Below are 10,680 nucleotides of genomic sequence, written 5' to 3'. Positions count from 1 at the left end.
CACGGTCGAAGTCCAGACTCACTAATGCATCCTAACAAACTCGATAAGACACACTAATGCAAAATTCTGGTTCTCTAAGACCAACGCTCTGATACCAACTGAAATGTCCCGTTCTTATTGATTAAAAACATTCCATATTAATTGATTTCGTTGCGAGGTTTTGACCTCTATATGAGACGTTTTTCAAAGACTGCATTCATTTTAAAACAAACCATAACCTTTATTTCATCAATAAAGGTTTAAAAAGCTTTACGTAGATTATCAAATAATGATAATCTAAAATATCCTGTTTACACACGACCATTACATAATGGTTTACAATACAAATATGTTACAATAAAATAAGTTTCTTGAATGCAGTTTTTACACAATATCATACAAGCATGGACTCCAAATCTCGTCCTTATTTAAGTATGCGACAGCGGAAGCTCTTAATAATCACCTGAGAATAAACATGCTTAAAACGTCAACAAAAATGTTGGTGAGTTATAGGTTTAACCTATATATATCAAATCATAATAATAGACAACAAGATTTCATATTTCAATACACATCCCATACATAGAGATAAAAATCCTTCATATGGTGAACACCTGGTAACCGACATTAACAAGATGCATATATAAGAATATCCCCATCATTCCGGGACACCCTTCGGATATGATATAAATTTCGAAGTACTAAAGCATCCGGTACTTTGGATGGGGCTTGTTGGGTCCGATAGATCTATCTTTAGGATTCGCGTCAATTAGGGTGTCTGTTCCCTAATTCTTAGATTACCAGACTTAATAAAAAGGGGAATATTCGATTTCGATAATTCAACCATAGAATGTAGTTTCACGTACTTGTGTCTATTTTGTAAATCATTTATAAAACCTGCATGTATTCTCATCCCAAAAATATTAGATTTTAAAAGTGGGACTATAACTCACTTTCACAGATTTTTACTTCGTCGGGAAGTAAGACTTGGCCACTGTTTGATTCACGAACCTATAACAATATATACATATATATCAAAGTATGTTCAAAATATATTTACAACACTTTTAATATATTTTGATGTTTTAAGTTTATTAAGTCAGCTGTCCTCGTTAGTAACCTACAACTAGTTGTCCACAGTTAGATGTACAGAAATAAATCGATAAATATTATCTTGAATCAATCCACGACCCAGTGTATACGTATCTCAGTATTGATCACAACTCAAACTATATATATTTTGGAATCAACCTCAACCCTGTATAGCTAACTCCAACATTCACATATAGAGTGTCTATGGTTGTTCCAAAATATATATAGATGTGTCGACATGATAGGTCGAAACATTGTATACGTGTCTATGGTATCTCAAGATTACATAATATACAATACAAGTTGATTAAGTTATGGTTGGAATAGATTTGTTACCAATTTTCACGTAGCTAAAATGAGAAAAATTATCCAATCTTGTTTTACCCATAACTTCTTCATTTTAAATCCGTTTTGAGTGAATCAAATTGCTATGGTTTCATATTGAACTCTATTTTATGAATCTAAACAGAAAAGTATAGGTTTATAGTCGGAAAAATAAGTTACAAGTCGTTTTTGTAAAGGTAGTCATTTCAGTCGAAAGAACGACGTCTAGATGACCATTTTAGAAAACATACTTCCACTTTGAGTTTAACCATAATTTTTGGATATAGTTTCATGTTCATAATAAAAATCATTTTCTCAGAATAACAACTTTTAAATCAAAGTTTATCATAGTTTTTAATTAACTAACCCAAAACAGCCCGCGGTGTTACTATGACGGCGTAAATCCGGTTTTACGGTGTTTTTCGTGTTTCCAGGTTTTAAATCATTAAGTTAGCATATCATATAGATATAGAACATGTGTTTAGTTGATTTTAAAAGTCAAGTTAGAAGGATTAACTTTTGTTTGCGAACAAGTTTAGAATTAACTAAACTATGTTCTAGTGATTACAAGTTTAAACCTTCAAATAAGATAGCTTTATATGTATGAATCGAATGATGTTATGAACATCATTACTACCTTAAATTCCTTGGATAAACCTACTGGAAAATAGAAAAATGGATCTAGCTTCAATGGATCCTTGGATGGCTCGAAGTTCTTGAAGCAAAATCATGACACGAAAACAAGTTCAAGTAAGATCATCACTTGAAATAAGATTGTTATAGTTATAGAAATTGAACCAAAGTTTGAATATGATTATTACCTTGTATTATAATGATAACCTACTGTAAGAAACAAAGATTTCTTGAGGTTAGATGATCACCTTACAAGATTGGAAGTGAGCTAGCAAACTTGAAAGTATTCTTGATTTTATGAAACTAGAACTTTTAGAATTTATGAAGAACACTTAGAACTTGAAGATAGAACTTGAGAGAGATCAATTAGATGAAGAAAATTGAAGAATGAAAGTGTTTGTAGGTGTTTTTGGTCGTTGGTGTATGGATTAGATATAAAGGATATGTAATTTTGTTTTCATGTAAATAAGTCATGAATGATTACTCATATTTTTATAATTTTATGAGATATTTCATGCTAGTTGCCAAATGATGGTTCCCACATGTGTTAGGTGACTCACATGGGCTGCTAAGAGCTGATCATTGGAGTGTATATACCAATAGTACATACATCTAAAAGCTGTGTATTGTACGAGTACGAATACGGGTGCATACGAGTAGAATTGTTGATGAAACTGAACGAGGGTGTAATTATAAGTATTTTTGTTAAGTAGAAGTATTTTGATAAGTGTATTTAAGTCTTTCAAAAGTGTATAAATACATATTAAAACACTACATGTATATACATTTTAACTGAGTCGTTAAGTCATCGTTAGTCGTTACATGTAAGTGTTGTTTTGAAACCTTTAGGTTAACGATCTTGTTAAATGTTGTTAACCCAATGTTTATAATATCAAAAGAGATTTTAAATTATTATATTATCATGATATTATGATGTACGAATATCTCTTAATATGATATATATACATTAAATGTCGTTACAACGATAATCGTTACATATATGTCTCGTTTCAAAATCATTAAGTTAGTAGTCTTATTTTTACATATGTAGTTCATTGTTAATATACTTAATGATATGTTTACTTATCATAATATCATGTTAACTATATATATAACCATATATATGTCATCATATAGTTTTTACAAGTTTTAACGTTCGTGAATCACCGGTCAACTTGGGTGGTCAATTGTCTATATGAAACCTATTTCAATTAATCAAGTCTTAACAAGTTTGATTGCTTAATCATGTTGGAAACATTTAATCATGTAAATATCAATCTCAATTAATATATATATAAACATGGAAAAGTTCGGGTCACTACAACGGGGGCGACAAGGAGACGTTAAGGTACGTTTTGTTTTAATAAATGTCCTTTGATAATTTATTATGTGCCGTTTGAGTTGGTGTATGTTAAATGCATCGTGTTGTGTTTGATATTGTTGTTATGGGTGACGTTCCTAATGGAAGTACCCTATGGTGACGTTTTGAATGTTGGGCGAAGGGCGTAAGACTTGGTGCAACCAAGCATTCCTTAGTATTGGGAATGTTTCTACCAAGCCATGTGGATGGGCTTAGGTGTTCGGATGTTAGAACGTGTTCGCCCTCGTGTTAAAGTTGATGAACCGTGAGGTTTGTCGGGTGGTTGGAAGCCTTGAGATCGAGTGTTTTGGACCTCAATGTATGTTGGTAATGGAGTCTACATGACGCGACATTAGGTGCCTCTCTTATACCTACTAGCGTGGTGTTCAACTCCGATAGTGATGCGGTTACGTTGTACTTAGGGTACCGGAGAAACCCTTAGGTACATGAGTGACTGGGTTGAAATCTGACAAACTAAAGCAATTGGATGATTGCGAGAATATAGTTTGTGCATTTTGTGGTACACTTTTCATTCAAAGTGTTTAAGGATCGTTTGAAATCCTTTGTATGCTCATGGTTGGAGCAAGATGTAGTGATGGGTCGTGTGAACCCAATTGTTGGTAAAGTCTACCTTTGGTAGCATTGTACGAGTTGTGGATATTGGAACGTAGTTCCAAGTGGGGGAGTTACACTCCCGCACGAGGAAGTTTTAGTGTGAGATTTCAGATGATGCTTTTGGTAGATCCGGAAATTTGGTCGAGACACAGTTTGGGTCGATTTGTGGTAGAGTACAATTTTGGTTAACTTGTACTTATGATATTGGATTTGTAAATTATCACTGAGGTGGTATGTTGGTGAATCTCGTTGAGAGATAATGGACGTGTTTGGCGAGCAAGGTAAAATCCCTCGGTTAAGGGATGTGTGTGAGTCGGGTTCTCTTTTGGAGAATTATTGTTTGGTACCTATGTTCGATATATGTAGTTCTTGCTCGATTATAGATGGTTAGTGGTATCCGCTAGGGTTCACTATAGTGTAACAGAGCGCGATGTTGCACTACTCGTTGTTTGAGGCCGAAAGTGCGTATGTGATTGATGAAGCATGACCTTCGGGGTCCGCTGACTTCATCGTGGTATTGATGAATGATGAAGCATGACTTTCGGAGTCCGCTGACTTCATCATGGGAGTATGCGATTGGTGAAGCATGATCTTCGGGTCCGCTGACTTCATCATGAGCGAGGTGATATATCGGTGAAGCATGACTTTCGGGTCCGCTGACTTCATCCGGTGTTGAGATTAGTGAAGCATGGCCTTCAGGGTCCGCTGACTTCATCAGGAGAGTAGTGTTACGTCGGCATGGCATAACATTATCGGGAAATGCGAGTACCGGTGGGAAATGAGAGTACCATTCTTGATTTGTGTTGTGGGAACTATCGGTTGTTTTATACGCTGATGGTGGGGTCGTGAGGACCGTGTGGTGTGATTTGTGATGCGATAGCCGTGTTTCGCTTACATGTTGTCACGGGTATGACAATAGCCGATTTTGTACACCTTAGGATTTGCATTGCCATAGTCGTTTTGGGCGCTTTTGGTTTTAGCCGTTGTTTATGATGTTAGGATAGTGGCGTATTGGTTGTATTGCGTACTACAAAGGATGTTTAGTGGTAAGTGTAATCCGTAAGGATTCATGTGGTCCGGTCTTCATCGTTTTGGATTGTTGACTTTAGGATTGAGACTTGGTTGCTTCTAGCATTGTACCTGTAATGGTACGCTGAAGGGTTGATATCTCGGTCCGAGATTGGTTGAGTTTTCCTGATAATAGGGAGGGAGCATGGTTTTAGTGCTCGGATAGTGGGTTTGATAAATTGCGGAATACGATTCTAGTTGTTAAAGGTGATTCCTTGGGAAGAGTTGACTAGGAAAGTCGGATTGGGACTTATGTTGAGGACCGTGGAGTGTGGTCCGTTTGGTTAAGTGACGAGGATCACGAGGACGTGATCGATTCTAAGTGGGGGAGAGTTGTAACACCCTGTTTTTGTTTCTGATTTTGCAGTAGGTCGGGACGCCGTCCCGATAGGGGTGACGCCGTCCAGCAACAAAAGGTGGGACGCCGTCCCAATAGGGGGGACGCCGTCCAGCAACAAAAGGTGGGACGCCGTCCAAAGTTTGGGACGCCGTCCAAACGGTCTGTCGAGCCAGCTGTTTTAATTATTTTAAAAGGGGTAAAATGGTAAAATCACTTAGATGCCGGTTTGGACCCTTCAATGCTGGTTCCTTGGTCATTTGTGGATCATATTTCATCTTCACAAACACTCCCAACATTATTTAGAGAGAGAGGAGAAGTTCTAGAGAGAGAGAGGTGGATTTGGAGAAGGAGTCGGATTCTCGCAAAAGCTCGGGTTCTAAAGTTGTTCATCTCGCTCCTAGCTACGTTGTGGTGGTATTGGTAAGCTCAAACTCCGAATTTCATTTGTTAGATTTGATGTTCAAGTTAGGGTTTTGAGCTAGATTGTTGTGAAACCCTTTTAGATGATGAAGTAGGTTCATGGTGACTTGTTAATCTTGTCACTTGGCGGGTTTTGGGTTGGTTGACGTTTTAGCCTTGATTAGGGTTTGATCTTGAGTTTAATCACTAGGTTTAGTGATTATGGAAGTGTTGAAACTCTTTTGGGTGAGTTTGGCTAACTAATTTTGAAATGGGTCAAAATTAGGGTTTTGGTGTCAAAATGGGTATGACACGTGTTTAACACTTGTGTTCGGGTTTATTTGGCATTTTAGGACCATTTTTACTCGTGTTAGTGATTATTGGTTAGTTTGGGCGCGTTCCGTGCTTAGAAGTGCAAATGGGTCGAATTTGCACTAGGTGTCAATTGGGTTGGTTTGTAAGTCAACCCTAATTGTGTTGTTGTGTTTGTGATAATGGAATAGGTACTTTCCATTTGGCGCGTTGCGGTTTACTTGGAAGCATTCTTCAAGACGACTAGGTGAGTGTTAATATCCTATATGCATATGTATGTGTAGGATGGGTGCGGGTCGGGAGAAGGGGTTCTCGCTTGTAGAGCTCGCTTCTCGTATAAGTGGAATTATTGGACTTGTGTATAGGTCTAATTGGCACAGTTGTGCGTTTTGGTTGACCACGTTGGCGAGGTGCACACTTTGTGTGTACGTTATCACATAGGCGTGTGATGTGGACTTATATAACCCCAATGACGAAGGGTTAATATAGTGAGTGGAATAATTATATGTGTAGGTATATAATGTATCTATTTGTTGTAGCGTAAAATGTGTAGTGTCGAGGTGCTAAGATACCATGTTTCACGTGAAGAGTGTAGCATCGAGGTGTTAAGATGCCACTCGGGTGTAGCATCGAGGTGTTAAGATGCCACCTAGGAGTGTAGTGTCGAGGTGTTAAGACACCACTCCGTAAAATAATGAGTGTTGCATCGAGGTGTTAAGATGCCACTCGGGGTGATGTGCCGAGGTGTTAAGGTGCCACCCTAGGGGTTAGTGGTGCGAGGTGTTAAGTGCCCTAACGGATGTTATGAACACCGATGGCGTTTTCGCGAGCGCCGTTCCCTTGTACTATTGGTTAACCATGGTTATTGTGTTGTAAGCGTAAGAAAATTATATATATATATATATATATATATATATATATATATATATATATATATATATATATATATATATATTGTATACATATAATGTTGTATTGTCGTGATGTAGCTAACCCTCCGGGTGTAGCTTATTGGCATTGTTCACATCGTTGTTGGTGAACTTATATTTTGTTGATGTACCTTTAGCTCGTTGCTTAGTGCTCTTACGGTATGCTTAGACTAGCTTGCCTTTATGCTTGGATGCTCTGGTTTACGGTATTAGATTTTGTGAGGCGTGTCCATTTTATGCATATATATGTATGTAGTATATTATCATTCACTAAGCGTTAGCTTACCCTCTCGTTGTTTACATTTTTATAGATTGCACGGATGCGGTGGCTCGGGTAAGCGCGGGGACTAGTGGACTTGCGTAGTTGCTTTAGAAGACTTACTTTTGGATTTGATTAGGATTGGGTAGCGTGTCCCCAATCCCATGCTCGGTCTATGTTTTTGTATAAACTAATGGGTCGAAATAGTGACTTGTGGTATTTTGGGTCGATGTGGGTCCGGTGTCGTAAAACTCGGTTTTTATTGTGGAAAACTCCTAGTTTAAACTATTGTAATCTATTGTGAAAGTGTTTTGGTTTAAAAGTGTCGGGAAGCGGGTTTTCGCCCGCGTGTGTTCGAAAAACTGATCAGAATGTTTTAGTACATCTGGACGCCGTCCCAGATGGCTGGACGCCGTCCCAGTCTTAAGTTCTGGACGCCGTCCAAGCTTTTGGACGCCGTCCAGATCAACTGTTCCAGGAATTTTTTTTTTTTTTGTGGCACATTTTCGGAAGGTTAACGGGTTGGGTTGTTACAATTGTATCGTATTTAATAGTATTTTCTTGTAAAATTTAATAGTATTTTATACCCCTCCGCTACGACATCAAGTTATTTTTGGCGCCGCTGCCGGGGAACTCTTAAACGCCGGAAGCGCAACGCTAATATAAAGAAAAAAAAAATATATATATATAAATCTAGCTTTAAGATTTTTACTTATAAAATTATAAAGTAGTTCTATTTTTATTCTAGTTTTTAAAATATAAGTTTTTATTATATAAAAATTTTAGATTATAAAACAGAAAATATAAAACAGAAAATATAAAAAAAAAAAAAACGCGTCAAATTTAAAACTGTACCAGAGTTGAATTTTGGAACTCCGCGACTCGCGGGGTTTGCTGCTTGGAATACCGCAACTCGTGGAGCTACCCTGACACCAACAGAAACCCTAATCTGCATTTAATTACGGGTAATTATTAATTATTATTATTATTAACCCTAATTAATTATTATTATTATAATTAGTTTTACTTTTTATTTAATTTATATTTTAGTAAAATTAGTTTAATTAAATTGTAAAATTAATAGTTTTAATAAATAAATAATATAAAAATAATATTTTTATAAAAATTGTACTTTTTACAACTTTTTGTATATTTTTATATTTTGTCCATTTTTAATCGTTTTAGCGTAATATTTGTATTTTTAGCTCATATTTAGTTTTAAACTTAGTTTTTTTTGCCATAGTTATTTTTACTTCTACATTTTTAGGCTTTGCCGAAGAATTCCTTAAGTGCTTTTTCTTTAGACTAAGATTTAGGTACTTTAGAATTTTGCGACGCCTTTTTAAGTTTTAGTTTCTTTTTAAGTTATTTCCATTTGGGATTTAGTTTTTCCTGTAAGCTTTAATATTTTTAGACGACTTTTACCTATGTATCAATTATCATTCCAATTAGTAATCTCAATTTGCGATTATAATTTTAAGTTAGTTGTGGTAATAAGGTTAGGTTAGTCAAGTGTTTTTAAGTGTTATAAGTTTCTTTTATTTTTCCATCACCTTTTATTTTTCAACCATTTTTCTTTTTCGACCTTTTTCCGACGCGCTCTTTTTCTTTCTTATTTCTCGCTATTCTAGTTTTAGGACATAGATTTTTATTCTACTTCTTATCTAAATTTCTTAAAATTACGAAAATTTATTTTAAGTGGTTAAATTAATAGACATCAAAATTTTCTGATTCGTAGTAATAGTTGGATTTGTACGTGGACCGGGTTATTTGAGCCAAACAGTCCTCAATTATATTGAGACCAAACGAATCCTGCCCCTCTGCTGCATCTTTTGGCTATTCGAAACGTGGGCAAAATCAGAAAAGTCTATTGATTGGATAACTTATTATAATTTTTCTTTCCTTTTAAAAACTAATAGGATATTCAGTGAATGCACCGAGCAAGACGTTCACCACCTTTTGTACGTTCACCACCTGTAACTAGATCAAGACATTTAGCAAATATTACTGCCGTTGATTTTTCTTTAGAATCGTCATCCAGTCGACCAAGTACTCCAGTTCAAATTTCCGATAATCCATTTTTTGAACTCGACCTCACAATTGAGAATCCGGAGAATATTCAGGAACGATTCATAGATCCTGAACCACTAAACTTTCCTCAGGAACCACCAATCATTCAAACAGAGATTGTTGAGGAATGAACCATTAAATCAGAATCCTCTAGTGATTCCGATTCAACAAATTCAATTATGGAGAATCTGGAACCTTTAAATATGGAAGACCGAATGAGAGCTAAACGCACTGGCCAAGGTCACGCAATTACTCATCCAGACATTAATGCGCCAGATTATGAAATCAAAGGACAAATTCTACACATGGTGACTAATCAATGCCAATTTAGTGGTGCGCCGAAGGAAGATCCAAATGAACATCTACGTACCTTTAATAGGATCTGCACACTATTTAAAATTCGAGAAGTGGAGGATGAACAGATATATCTCATGTTATTTCCCTGGACTTTAAAGGGAGAAGCCAAAGATTGGTTGGAATCGTTACCTGAAGGGGCGATTGATACATGGGACGTTTTAGTTGAAAAATTTCTTAAACAATTCTTTCCGGCATCTAAAGCCGTAAGACTTCAAGAAGAAATTGTTATGTTTACACAGAAGCCAAATGAAACTCTTTATGAGGCGTGGACAAGATTTGGAAAGTTGTTAAGAGGATGTCCGCAACATGGTTTAGACACCTGTCAAATAGTACAAATATTCTACCAAGGATGCGACATCACTACAAGGAAAGACATAGATATAGCAGCTGGTGGTTCTATTATGAAGAAAACCGAAACTGATGCTTACAAAATTATTGATAACACTGCTTCCCACTCACATGAGTGGCACCAAGAAAAAGATATCGTTAGATCATCTAAAACAGCTAGAGCCGATTCTAGTCATGACTTAGATTCCATTTCCGCAAAGATAGATGCTGTCGAGAGACGAATGGAAAAGATGACTAAAGATATTCACTCAATACGAATTAGTTGTGAGCAGTGTGGAGGACCACATTTGACAAAAGATTGTCTCAGTATTGAATTAACAATGGAACAAAGAGAGAATATTTCATACATAAACCAAAGGCCTGGAAATAATTATCAGAATAATTATCAACCGCCAAGACCTATTTACAATCAAAACCAGAACTATAACCGAAATATTCCATACAACAACCAACAAGGTCCTAGCAATCAACAAGTATCCAATAATAATTACAATCAGCAAAGACCTAATTTTCAAAACAAACCACCACAACAAACGGATGATAAAAAGCCGAATTTAGAAGATATGATAACGAAGCTAGTTGAAACTCAAACGCA

The 10,680-nt window shown here is 36.2% G+C and overlaps 1 non-coding gene across 1 annotated transcript; it reads right to left on the bottom strand.

The window, feature by feature from the left end:
- Positions 1-9,943: 9,943 nt before the first annotated feature.
- Positions 9,944-10,050, bottom strand: LOC139845758 (small nucleolar RNA R71). Its single transcript, XR_011758516.1, has one exon. It is a non-coding gene; the product is annotated as a small nucleolar RNA R71 (small nucleolar RNA).
- Between the last annotated feature and the right edge of the window lie 630 nt (positions 10,051-10,680).

This window comes from Rutidosis leptorrhynchoides, chromosome 4 (assembly GCF_046630445.1).
Source record: "Rutidosis leptorrhynchoides isolate AG116_Rl617_1_P2 chromosome 4, CSIRO_AGI_Rlap_v1, whole genome shotgun sequence".
In the NCBI taxonomy this organism is placed as follows: domain Eukaryota; kingdom Viridiplantae; phylum Streptophyta; class Magnoliopsida; order Asterales; family Asteraceae; genus Rutidosis; species Rutidosis leptorrhynchoides.
The sequence above is the reverse complement of the archived record's forward strand: the minus strand, read 5'-3'. Positions and strand labels throughout refer to the sequence as shown.